We start from the raw sequence: 13,916 nt of genomic DNA, 5'->3' as shown, positions 1-13,916 counted from the left end.
TAAAATACCTAAAGTAAAAACATATTCCTGCCCTGTTTTCACACCGTTTTATTATTTTTTACTGACCTAAACTAATAAAATACCCATTTCATGTCCTCTACCTCTCAGTATCACATGTTTCGATGGACGTCTTCCATTTTCGTCAGTTGTCCGACGAGTGATGATGAGTACAAGAAAATGTGTTTCTGGAATGCATAACTATGGGAAGCGTACGGATGGACAACCATTAGATGATGACTCTCCATCAAAACATGTCCGGTCTGTAAAACACAACCCGTGTCTGACAAACAAAAGAACCAAGAAGTCGGTTAAGCTTCAAATTTTGGCACAACTTTCCCTCTAAACACAATTGTCCTATGACTTGAGCAACAAAGTAGGACATTTCTTTATCCTAACCTCATGTTAGTGTTGTCTGCACCTTTGATCCTCCCTCACCTTCTTCTGACTTCAGGCTGCTTAGCTCCAGATTTAAAGCCAGAGGTGAGTGAAACTGGACCCTTAAAGTCTTCTTACGGGAGGTCACCTGAGGGTCTTGTGAGGTCACCCCCCCCCCCAAACATTCTCAGAAAAAAAACAGCAAACCTGCAGGTTTTCAGCACTATCAGAGGGGCAGCTGCTGTTCAAACTGATGGATGTGACGTCTGATTAAAGAGGGTTTAAATAGACGCGCGAAAACGGTGATATTCCCGCATTTAGATGGTTTAAATCGAGATGCCCACTACTAGTCTCGGGATATGTCTTGGTGATCGTGCAGGACTTCATCTGTGGCTGGTGTCCAGAGTCTGCCTCACGCCGAGACTAACGGACGCCACGACAGAGTCAGTGAGAGGCAGACGACTGCTTCAAATACCCCGACGGCAACGATTTTATAGTTCCTAATTTGGGATTAAACCAGGGAGATGAGAGAGTGACTACACTTACCTAGAAACCTGGGATAAAAAAGTGCTTTGACAGCGGTCCAACTTTGGGATGAGACCAACACCAAATCCACAAAAAAATGCCTCCAAATAATAATCCAGACTAACGAAAAGCGGCACTCCAGTCACCGACTTTAGTCGAAACTGCGACGTACTCGATGAATGTAACGACCTAAACTCGACTTTCACTGAACTTTAACTGAAAACTCGTTAACAGAGAAAATGAGACCGATCCAGTCCTCTCCGCCCCGGCTCCTCGGTGAGTGTGAGCCCCGGCCACATCGCCTGCTCTCCCGGCTCCGCAGCCGGGGCAGCAGGCGCCGCCAGGTGCTCATTTGCATATCTGAGCTGCTTGTGTCCAATCAGAAAAGAGAGCAAGGTGCCTGTTGAATAGTACTGCGCGCAAGTTCGTCCAATCAGAGTGCTTTGGGGGAGGGACTTGTGAACTTGACAACATGAAAATTGTCCGTGGAGAAAATTGAACTGAGATTTAAGGCGAGTTAGTACTTTTCGAGTAAAAACATGTTCCTGCCCTGTTTTCACACTGTTTTGTTGTTGTTTTTTTTGTTTTTTTTTACCAACGTCAACTAATAAAATAACCATTTAATGTGCTACAACTCTCAGTATCTGATAGCAGCCCTTCATTGTAGACTCACAGCTTTGAGCCTTGGTTTTTAACATTTTTAAAAAACTTCATTACAGTGTTATGGTGCAGTAACTGTATACCATTACCGCTTCTAGGCTATAATGACCTAGATGGAAGGGTTTGCAGTGGAGTACAGCATCGGAGCTGGAGCTTGGACAGTTGTTGACATGCATCCCTGAGGCAAAGCAGGGCAGAGATTGAATTTCAAGTTTAGAAAAAAAGAGAAAGTTACCAGTAAAATTCACCTTTATGCTGCATCATTAAAGTATATTCAGGTCTCAACAGTCAGAAAATGAGAAGTTAAGCAAACATGGTACTTGCAGGTACTTGCCAGTTAGACACCCAAGCTGGAGCTCAGTTGTCAGCAAGCTGCAATAAAGGTTGCTTGTAAAGCTGTGAGCTCCACCTTGGATAAACTGGGAAGTGGGACTGCTGATATAATCTGTGCTAAGAAAAAGCTTATTTTGGATTTGAGAATTGCAGGTTCTCATAGTCTCTGAAAACTAGACAGTTTCTTGCAAAAGTCAATTTTTTAAAATCTAATTTGACTTAGAACACTAAAGCATTTATTTGTGAGCTGTTTAGTGCTGTATTTTATAATTTCTTAGATATTTCATCACATTTGTTTTGTTGTTGTTGTTGTGTGATTTGAAGTAACTTTTTAGTTATAGTCAAACTAGCATTTTAGTAAAGGCTGGATGTAAGCATGGGCAAGGGGGGGTATTCCCCCCAAAATGCCATGAGTACCCCTCAAACATCATAAATTAACTAAAGAAAAAAACATTAAAGAACCAAAAACTAACAAAAAACAGACAAAAAATACAAAGAAATAAAAGACAAACAAACAAATGTAATGATGGATGGACGGACAGATGGACAAATAGACACAAAAAGCGGGGAAAAAGATAAATGTGGCCTAAGTGGGGCACAAACCAGTGTCCTCCTTGTGCCTGTCCCGAGTCCGGTAAATGCAAAGGGAAGTGTCCAGAAGGAGATTCAACATAAAACTTATTATATATATATATATGAACTGACAACATGACTGCATTGTTTTCTAAGCACTTTAGGGGTTCGGAGGGACATGACAGCCCAAACTTTCAGCACACCCAGACTTGCCCCACCCCAGATATTCTACCTGCACCCCATAGTGGGACTGGCTAAATTTTGGCCTAATTTCAGTAAAGACACATGTACTTCATAGGATGTTAAAAAAAGCACACTTTTTAAAAATGTAAACAACTTAAGCCAAAAAAGCATACTTTTTTTTGGCCTAAATTGTTTACATTTTAATCTGCTTGTCTTTGGCTTTTCATGGACTTCTGCTTTATCACCCAATCCTCACATTTCACCCTACATTCTTGCTAAACTCTCCACCACTCTTTTTAACTTTCTCTGTCTTTAAACAGACTTGAGTTGGACTTTCATCCACCCAGGCGTCCCTCTCCCTGCTTCTCATTACTGTTCTCTGGTGAATTTATAATTTATCGACCCAGCAAAAAAAAGTATTTCTTTTTTTTTTCTCACTTGGTGCATGTTCTTTTTAGATTAGTGTTGATATGTGAATGCTTTTTTATTATGTCAATATTTTTGCGTATAGTTTAAGCAAATAAATTGGAGGTGTGGAGCAGAAGTCATTGTATATATTCCAAATCTTTTATGTCTGGTGTTACCAGAAAAAGCGATTTAAAGAAATAATCACGATGACGGCAATTCTTGTTAGTCCTCTGCCCATTGCTCTCCTCCATCCCTTTCAACTGTTGTGTACATGGTCCAATTGGCTCTGCTTTGTTCGTTGCCAGGGCAACGGCAAACCCTCTGGGAGAAAGTTTGACCTTTCTATGCTTTATTTCATTTTTCAACATGAGATCTTTTGCTTTTTTATACTTTTTTTTTGCATACAATCAGATTTTCCCTGTTTCATTGTTCTGTTTTCAACTCAGCATTTTTTTTCAAAGAAACACTCTCAGCTCCTCTGTTGACTTTTGGTTTGTTACTAAATCCCCTTTCCCTGCTCCCTCCTTTCTCTCTGCTTGCTTTGAGTGAAAACCAGCGGAGCATAAAAAGCAGGTCTGATCCTGTGAGGAATTCACACAGCGAGAGAGTTGAACAGGAGGGGAATGAAAGAAAAAAGTCATCCTGCACTCATGAGACTGCGATGATGAGAAACTACTTGGTGCTGAGAAAAAAAGGGAGGGAGAAAAAACTTCTATAAAATATCAGTGGTCTGTGAAAAGGAAGAGGAGGCTATTTTGTCTGATTGTAAAAGACGGTTAAAAATCCTTTTTTTAAAAAGTTTCCCCTTTCAAAAATGTTCCAACATTTAAACTGAAAAACTATCATTTCTATCAAAAGCTTCTGTTTAAGAGGGCAGACAGGTGATCTATTGCCTGTCATCCTGGAAATACAGCTTTGATCACTTCAAAAATCCTTCTGAATTTGAGATGGAAGCAGTCACTTGGAAGGCATTTCATGGGACAGCACAGCCTCCCTCAGGCAGCTCTGTCCACGTCCTGACAGCTGTGCAGGGCTACAAGAGTCAGACAACGCAGATCAGCTGCAGAATGTGGAGCTTGCAGTATGCTGGGAACCAGCGTAAAACCACATTCCACTTCTATCTGAAGAAATGGACTGTTACCCGTGTGTGTGTGCGTGCACAGTGGTCTGTCAGAAATGTCACACTGTCCTCATCAATGGAAAAACATTAAAAGCTCTCCAAATTTTCAGGGAGGTCATTGAAACATTTTTGGGTGCCAAAGTTCATTTCCCCCACATATGTGTGACTACAGGTCTGTGTTTGGTTTGAACACACATGCACGCATGTGTGAGAGTGGTCACATGAATGCACAGCTCCTCACATCCCCGTGGGTTTCCCCCCCTTAATGTCTGTTTACTGTGACTATCAGTGTCACGAGCCTGGGGCAGGTTGTAGTTGATTGGCCTCCAGAGAGGATCTGGGGGTTTAAAGGTGTCAGGGGGTCGCAGGGTCATCGTCTGCTCCGGGGGATTTCTGTGTGGGAAGGTGGAGGGGTGGCGTGTACGTGAGGGTGGGTGGGGTGGTGTAACTGAGGTCACTGCACATTCAGGAGAATTCTTTTATGTGTGTTTTTTTCCTGTTAAATGTTTTTTCTTATACAGTCTAATAGGACAAAAACATCTTAATTTAATAAATTGGTGATTTAAATGTGATTTAACAAAAGGACTAATAAATATGAAAGGAATATTATCCATCATGAGGACATTGAGCTCCAGTCTTTAATTACAAAATATAATACTTGTCAAAAATTATTTGAAAGATTTAGGATGTGCTCCATTACTTTTCCTCTAAAAGACCTACTCCGATGAAAATCCTGTTTTAGTGTTTTTTTAAAAACGTTTTTGAAGCATTTTTCTGATGATAGAGGACGTATTGATAGAAAATTAGGCTTAAATTTGCATTTCTGAGTATATATTCATTCAAACTGTTGTAAATCAGGAGCAGACGAAAAAATGTTGTTTAAATTAAAAAAGCTCAGACATAGAAACTATGGGCCATGAGCTCCCTGCTCCGCTGCATTCTGATGCATCCACTTGAAGATGACTAGATCCATGTATGTCTTCGCAAAACTATAGAACTCCAACATTGTTTGCCAGTTTCACAGTTTGTTAAAACTTTAGAAGTGAGGGATCCAGTTGCTGTTATTCTGAAAGTCATACCTGGAACTCAAACTTCCTCTTGTAGACACTGGGACTTCCTGCTCTGTTATAATTTCACAATTTTCCAATGGTCTATTTTAATTTATTTAGGATTCTACTGAACCACCATAAGCCTCACAAACATTTATAACTATTAGACATAGGTGGGGATCTGGACTTTTTACTCAACGTGGAGTCATATTAATGCCTCATGCACAAATATTTGAGACTTGACTTAAGGTTTAGGTTTATCTTTTGTGGCTCAAGGACATTGCTGTTAATTACAGGTCTTAAGGTAGCATAAAATTACAGGTAAAAAGTTGGGACTTCAGTTTGATTTGTCACCAATGACTTGAAACTTGACTTGAACATAAGTACGAAGTCTTCAGACTCATTTTGGACTTGCAAAAACGGACTTGTTATCAGCCCAAACCCATAATGAAAGTTTTTCCAGATGTGGCAGATGACAACTGCTGTCTGAGGAAGTGATAGTTTTTATATTAAACGTGATGCTGTTCTTGCAGAAAAGGACTAACATCGTTTTGCAGAAATAAATGTTTTTCTTGATTTTAGATAAGCACAATGCCTGCATGTGTTATCTTGAGCCTTGATAATAGCACATAATTTAATTTTGAAACGGGATACTGATACACGTCTCCCTTGTGTACTGAGAATTCTTTCAGTTTTCTAAATTTTACTCATAAAAGCCTTTCGTATCATGGATGATACTGTCAAGCTAGAATTTAGAAATACTTTTTTAAAATAACCTTCTGTATTGGTTGAGTCCAAAGGCATCAACTGCTTCTTGAGACACACGGTTATCAATAAATGTACATTGTTGTGAAATAATGAGCTCCCAAGTGTAGTGAACTACAGCAGACTGTACTTTATTATTAATAGTTTTTAATGCAGCACGATGGATGGAAAAAGTCTCATTTTGTGAAGTCAAGCTTCATTTTTCTTCATCTTAATCTTTATTCTGGCATTTTATGACCTCATATCAGTGTTCCTTTCTTTTACTTCAGTGCAAACTTATACTAAAATGCTGTTGACCTCACATGAAAATGAGAAAAAAAGACAACGGAATGACCCAGTGTCAACACATTTTACATGTATTTTACTCTTGAACTGAAGATAACTTTCAGGAAAGGGTGACACAATTCACCAAATGAACTATTCCAAATCACATCTTCACAAAAGAAGCTGGAGTAGGCGCTTCACCAAAGTTAAAATGGATCAATTCTCTGATAGTTTGAAAAATGACATAAAAGCTAGTTGTTGAAAAGATATTTCACTTTGGACCAAGGTAGTGTACTGAATGTCATGCTTCACGCATTCTTACAAGTAATGGTGTTGTCATTCCATCAAAAACACAATTTTTTGTGTTTTTTTTTGTTTCCTTACAGCTGGAAATGCTCTGTTCTTGCAGCACACAACGTTTATGCATCAGAGAGCACTTTCAGCAGATCATTCTCTGGCTGGAAGTAACTTATCAGAGGCAGCCAACGATGAATCCTGTCTTGGGTGTCCTTGTGATCCTGCAAATCATATGAGTGAAGTGTGATGAGCTCCACGTTGTAGTCAGGGGGGAATGTCTAGGGGGGGGCGGCGTTCCAGACTGGCCCTGAGGCGGTCAGAAGCCTCTGGAGACGCGCTCAGCTGTAGCATTGCACTTGTGCCTTCTCTTCCTCATGTTTGGAGAAATGCCGGTGGAGGGGTTGGGGGGTGGCAGTGGGGGGGGGTTAGACACTTTTTGGGTGTCATGTTTCTGCTCCCACTCAGAAATCCCCTGCTATTCATCTACACACACATATCTGACTCTGTGGAGTTCAACCTCATCTGTGGCATTTGGGAGGCTGTTCTACAACTGTCGTCCTCGGTTCAAACTGTCACTTGGGTTGCTCCTCACCTCTCAGCTCGTCACCTGGTGTCTCCTGCTATTGTCTTTCCCGCTTGTAAGCCCAGTCTTCCCACACCTTTGGTTCTTTTGCCTTGAACAATCTTTCAGAGCCGCCAGCATCTTAGTGTGCAAACATACAATCACCACAATGCTTTAATTGTTGTGTAATTTCCAATTTAGCCAGAAATGAGAATAATGACAACTTTTAGCTGAGGCTGTTTATTATATAGTCTCCGGGTCTGTTTTACTGGCAGTAGTGTGTGGGCTGCCAGGCCCCAGTGACAGGATGGGTTGCCGGGTGGGTGAGGAGGGTGAGGACAGAGGAGGTGTGGGGAGGACTTCGGAAAGGGTGCAAATGAGTGCCATTGCAATGCAGTGAGAGGTGGTGCTAAAAATACCCACTGACACAGGGGCTCCAACTTCCAAGCGGGGTCGCAGACAAACATACAAACCAGTAACCTAAGAAGATTCATTCATGCATCACCAGGCAGAGAAACACACACAAGGGGGCACACACAAAGCTGCAAGCTCACACGATCAGCTTTAACAATTAAACAAGCAAAGTGGCATGCAGTGTCCCAAACAGGGAATCCCAGTGAGTTTGAACTGGCAGGAATGTTTTTGGAGAGTGTCAAACACAGAGCACTTTCCTCACTAAAGCACGAGTCCTCTGAGCAAACAAAGCCAACTGCTGGACGCTGAATAAGAGGAATAAGAGGAAGCTGCTTTGTGTGCAATTTGTCGTTTGATGCAGTAAATACTGATTAGGGCACAACATTTGCAAGAAATTTTGGTTATAAATTGGGTTGGCCTAGATCTTTGTAACAGTGCAGACTCCCTACCAGTTTTAAATGTGCATTCGCATGCATAGGCTTGTAGCACCAAGCTGCCAAAAGGCTATAACCATTTTAAAATGGTATTGCTAACACAATTATAATACTAAAGGGCTGAACGCTCTGTCAGGTTTGCTTGCAGGCTTATATCTTCAGCTGTTAGCTCTTTCTGTTGCGTCTTTGTTTAACAGAATGTGGCCGTTCATCACAATTTATTTATTTATTTATTTATTTTTGCTGTTTTGTGTTGTGTTTTTTTTTAACGTATTACTGTGGAATTTTGTTTTTGTGTGGAAGAATGAATCTCGACCACGGATCATGTAAAGAAATCCCTCACAGCCTGGCGCCTTTTCCCTGTTTGCAGTTTCCCTGAAGCTTTTGCAAACATGGGTGTGGTACAGCAGGGAGCTTTTGTGTGAGGGTGCTGTCTTGCATAGCCGTGCTTCAAACTGTCTTTTATTCTAGTCCACAATAGGGAGATATTTTACCAAAGGAAACCAATCTATTGCAGATAAAAGTCCTTTATGTAATACTCCACCAAACCACAGTAGGCTGTGCATGATCATAGGAAAATCTATCAGCATGAACACGAACAATACGTGCAGAAGCAGACACCCACAGTTTTTAAATTTTTATTTGCAGGTAACTTTAGATTTTTAGTTACTGTAGATTATTTTGTAAAAGAGGGATGGATCAAATTTTAGAGTTTATCAAATGATTACTTTTGCACCTCTGTAAAATCTGATTTTTGTGTGTTTTCTTGCTCAATCTTTTGTTTCCATTCAGTACAGACTGCCATAAAAAAGCTTATAGCTGGGTAATATCTCTCTAAAAACAGCATTGCTCCTATCCATCCATCCATGTTCCAAACCTGTTTAATCCCTTCTGGGGTCATAGGGTTTCTGTAGCTAATCCCAGCTACTGTTGGGCAAAAGTGGGGCACAACCCCGGACTGGTTGCCAGTCTGTTACAGAGCCACACAAACACTCACGTTCACACCTAGGGACAATTAACCTGCACTCCACCCGGAGTGCGTGGAAAAAGCCCACATATGCACGAGGAACACATGCAAACTCCAAAAAGAAAGGGTCCCTGCTGGAATTTGAACCAGGACCTTATTGCTGTGAGGTTAGAGTGCTAACCACTACACCACTGTCCAGCCCCAGCATTGCTGCCAGAAGTGTTAAAGTGCCTAGGATAGCACAAGGGTTACTAATTTTTTCATTACATTGATGGAAAAACATTTGAAGGTACAGAAATTAATACAAAACTCTACTTTTGGATTAGAAACTAGTGTTTTTTTTCTCCTAATGGGGGTACAATATGGTTTCAGTTTATCAGGTGAAGCATTTCTTACAGTAAAATCTAAATAGGTTTGTGTTCTAAAAAGTTTACACCTAATGCTCCCTGTAACGCTGGGGTGATGCATTACACAGAAAACTTCTCTCATTCTGAGATCCAAATGACCAAACTGAAGAGGAAGAATCACATGTTGAACAGCTTTTTAAAGCACCAGTGAAATTATCTACATCCTTCTTGGTTATGATAATGGAAACAAACAAGCAATGCCAGACATCCAATCCTCGCCACCTCCCACAGCGCTACTGTGGGCGGGGGACAACTGTCCAAGTTATAAATCACAGTGTGTCTGTGCAAATGTGAGAGTAAGGATAATACGGACAGTGCAGTTTGTGCGTGTGACTGAGGGAATCCAAGTGGGATTTGTACTACCAACCTATCAAACCAAACAGCTAGAGAAATGCTTTCTTCTCACTCTGATAACACGCAAGAAAAAGCTGCTTCCAGTCGTAATAGCTTTTTAAAAAAGTGGGGTCCAAACTGGGCATGATTGTAAAATTGTGCTGCATTACATGGAACAGCACAGAAAGAAGCCTGCAGGTCTGTGCACCTGAGCATTAACAGCAGCAGAGTCTCTCACACATTGCAGGCTTTGATAGCCCTCTAGTGACCACAGGGCAGTACCTGCCAGCAGAGATATAGAACCACAATTTCCTTTAATGAGGCTCGCTGCAGCAAGGCTGTTTCCACACAGTCAGCTGGGACGCCTTCGTTTTTTTGTCTTTAAAGAACAAACGTGTCCTCCTTCACCCTGAAACATTTTTACAACTTTCCCTGAACACCTTGGTGAAATGCAGCGGAGGACATTGAAAGCAGACTTAATGAGGTTTCTCCTCTGCTTATGATGTGGCTCCATAACGATATCAGTTCACTCCACCCTGTTCTCACCCGCATGTGAGCAGAGGTCAAACAGAGAGCAGGGTTTTTAAAACGCAAGAGTCCCCGCAACAACCTGACTCCGTCAAAAAAATAAAAATAAAATCAGAAACCAAAGAAAAAGAAAGAGTAAATTGAAACCACATGGGTATCGCCGGTGCGGCCAATGCTGGCAGCCAAAAATTCCACACATCGGTATTTAATTAACAAGTTTACAATTTATGGTGTCGCGCCCCAGTAAATCTGGGGTCTTTGTCTGCCTGTAATTATTGCCATGCAGGTTTGGAAGGCCACAACACGACTGAGGAAATTAAGCAGCTCATAGCTCAGCCTGTGAACTGGAAATGATTCCAGATGAGTCCCCGCTTCCCCCTCCCCGTCACAGTAAATCTATCTTATCAACAAATAGCTGCACTGACTTCCATGCAAGTTGGGCCCTGCATCAAAAAAAGAGGAGAAAAGGCTTCACACCCACTTCCAACTGTAAATAATCATTATGAGCGTCCTCTGTGATTGCTTTAATCATCCTGTCTCCGTTTGCTAATGAATGGTGCCCAGTGGGTCACGACAGGCCTAATTGGATAATGAGCTGCAGTTAGATTTACTATGACAAGTCTGGGGAGGGCAGTAGGACTGGAAATTTGACACTAAAGAGGAATGAAGTTGCAAATATAAAACACTTTTTTGAGAATGGTAAATGGTGTATGCTTATATAGCTCTTTTCTACCTTCCTCGAAGGCCCAAAGCACTTCACAGACACAGACCCATTCACCCATTCACACACACATTCACACACTGGTCCACTGCCAAACACTGGCGCCAACCTTCCACCAGAAGCAAGGTGAGGTTCAGTGTCTTGGCCAAGGACACAATGACACATGGCCGTGCAAGGCGGGGATTGAACCTGCAATCTTACGATCATGGGTCGACCGCCCCATCGCTGCATGGAGAATGGAAACGATGAGAATGGAAATGATTGGAGCACGGTGATCATTTGTTTTAAAATGTATAAAGGTAGAAGTGCTGTGTTCTTTTCAGCTGCTCTCTTACCTCGGGAAATGTTCCACTCTTGTAAATACAATCAGCAATTTTTGGGATAACACATCTTTTTAAAAAGTACTGATCCTCCCGTTTCCCTCTGGAGCTCATATGCCTCCTAAAAGTGAATTACAAGCCAAGCAGTGCTGTCTTTTTTTTTGTTTTTTTGTTTTGATCATAATGAAATATGACTCTTTTTTTTTTAAAAATCACCTTCAACTGTTACACACGCTACCTACTGGCATCAATCTAAAAATGCATCAACCCAGTGATCCATCATTACAAATTCATGCTGTTATGCCAGAAACTGGTTTCCACAAGACTCTGCTTCAGAGCCGTGTCTGAAGACATCAATACTTCAGGTTGAGAAATGAGCACAATGTGAAAAATGCTGTCAATATGTTTATTTGAAGTATAGACAGCCATGGCAGACAGTCTTACACAACCCATAAAACCATGTGAAAGTATTCAAAAGTAGATATGTTCCCCAGTCAGGACAGTCTGCCAATAACATATTGTTTGGGGTTTGACTGATTGATTAAACAAACAAGAAATATTTTTGAATAAGTTAAATACATGAGGCTGTTATATGCAGAACATTACCTCCTTGTGGTGATAACTCACTGCTGTGGGGTGAAACCCATTCCCCAACACAAACAAACTCCTTCAAAAAAAGGTGTTCAAGCCCCAGCAGGCCGTGTGGTGAGGGGGTCGCCAGGCCTGCAGTGAAGCATGCGCTTCAGTTTAATTAATTAATCAGTATAATTTGTATGCATGCTTTTGTAAAACTAGTATAACTTAAATCTCTTAGAACCAGTACGAAATGTTCTATGATGGAAGAGTAGGTCAGTGCCAATGTTTGATTGGTTTTGGCCAAAAAACATGATTCCACTGAAATCTGCTTTAAAATTTTAATTTGCAATTGATATGATTAGTAACAATTATAAAAACAAGAATTCTGTTCGAAGTTAAAAATATAAAAAGAAAAATGTTGGGGTAAAACCTCAGTATAAACATGCCTAAAGATGAGATAAAAGTCGTGTTCTTGTGGCGTTTCTCTGATGGAAGATACATATAAAGAAATTTACATTTAAAATAGCATTTCTGAGCACGTCTTTATTCAAATCCTTGTAAATCAGGAGCAGACGAAAAAAAGCCGTTGTTTTCCTCGTCTGAGCTGTCATCTGGATCAAAACTGTATGGCTGGATAGCTCCTATATCACTTGCCATTTTTGTTGCACCGGTAGCGTTAGGTTGCTGTTGTGAGGGGCTGTAAGCTAGGAGTGTGTAAACAGAGAGCTTTCAGCAACAGTCCCCCCAAACTCAGAGGCAAATTTTAATGAACTATCACCACTCAGCAAAAACAGTCCCAGAAAACGACTGTTTTGAAAAATTTTGCCTAAAAACAGCATAAATATAATTGAAAGACCGCTGAGAATGCTTTAAAAGAAATCAAAAGATCATTGGAGTGGGAATTTAAAGATATATTTATAAAGAGAAAAAAACAAAAACAGACATAATAGTTTTATTTATTCTGAATCACAGAAGCAGCTCTGCTATGGTTATTTAGAGACAGAACCTTCTCAAGCATTTATCCATCAGTTTATTAATTCAACCTAATAATAAATTCCACAATACATCTAAAACAGCGGCTTCTCCTACAGGACGGTAGTGTTTTTGTTGGCTTGATAACTATTGCATAATTGTGGGTAAAATAATAATATTACAGCACTCGTGATTGTAGCGAGGGCCGTCCCATCCCAGACATGATCCCACTTTCTCATCACACGGGGGGGGGGGGGGGGGGGGGGGGGGGGGGGCAGGACAGATAGCCTGACAGATAGGTTGACAAAAAGATTTTGTATTTATTGCTGTGCAAAAATATTTGCAAATGCAGAAAATGTCTAGGTTAGACCAACAGGTTGAGTGGGCTGCATGTCATGGTGGTACTTAGAGGGCCAGATACATAAAACCCTGTTTAAAAAATCTGACTTCCGTTTTGATAAAAGACATGGACAGAAAATGTGCATTCACACTTTAAAGATTTATACTCCTGAACACAGTAACTGAGAAACTTTACCTTCTGTTTTTCTAAATTTAGTCATAGACACTCTTTTTGCTGCACAAAGTGCAGGCAATTTGGCACAAAAAAAGGGGGGGGGGGTGCAATTTATGGTTTTAAAAATATTTTAAAAAGTTCATTTGGAATTAAAAATAGAAAATGCTTAAAAATCCAAACAAAAAAAAGACTGAAAGAAAAAAAACTAATTTAGACTAGAAAAAAGATAGGAAAAAGTTACAAAGAAAGCAAAAATAAAAATGTGTTTACCTATTCAACTCCACATGGGAAAACTAAAGGGAAACAGAAGTAGTTTACTTAAAGCCCTGCGTGACCTAAGTAATCTACTGCCAGAAAATCAATTTGGGGGGGGGAAAAAAAACTCACTTATGCTCAAAATCACAAGCAATGTTTTGCATTCATGCAAAGAATATTATCCCTTAAAGGGTAAATGTATTAAATAACACAAAACGGTGCGTGTTTAAAGCATTAATTTAGACATTTACACTTCTAATGTTATCTTTTCATGAAAGATGGCTAAACTCTTACTGGCAGGTGACTGATGGAGGTTTGGAGGGGTTGATTTTATTTGCACCAGTTCTGTTTGCATCTCGCC

At 40.6% G+C, this 13,916-nt stretch overlaps 1 protein-coding gene across 4 annotated transcripts in view; it reads right to left on the bottom strand.

The window, feature by feature from the left end:
• Positions 1 to 1,242, bottom strand: part of ddr1 (discoidin domain receptor tyrosine kinase 1) — a 49,303-nt gene extending 48,061 nt beyond the window's left edge. For all 4 annotated transcript variants that reach the window (XM_023964435.2, XM_023964437.2, XM_023964436.2 and 1 more), the window contains exon 1: positions 922 to 1,242. The gene's annotated coding sequence lies outside the window, so the exon portion shown is untranslated. The remainder of the gene's footprint in view (positions 1 to 921) is intronic.
• Positions 1,243 to 13,916: the final 12,674 nt, after the last annotated feature.

This window comes from Oryzias latipes, chromosome 16, assembly GCF_053564925.1.
Source record: "Oryzias latipes strain Hd-rR chromosome 16, Olatipes_Hd-rR_3.1".
NCBI classification, from domain to species: Eukaryota; Metazoa; Chordata; class Actinopteri; order Beloniformes; family Adrianichthyidae; genus Oryzias; species Oryzias latipes.
The sequence above is the reverse complement of the archived record's forward strand: the minus strand, read 5'-3'. Positions and strand labels throughout refer to the sequence as shown.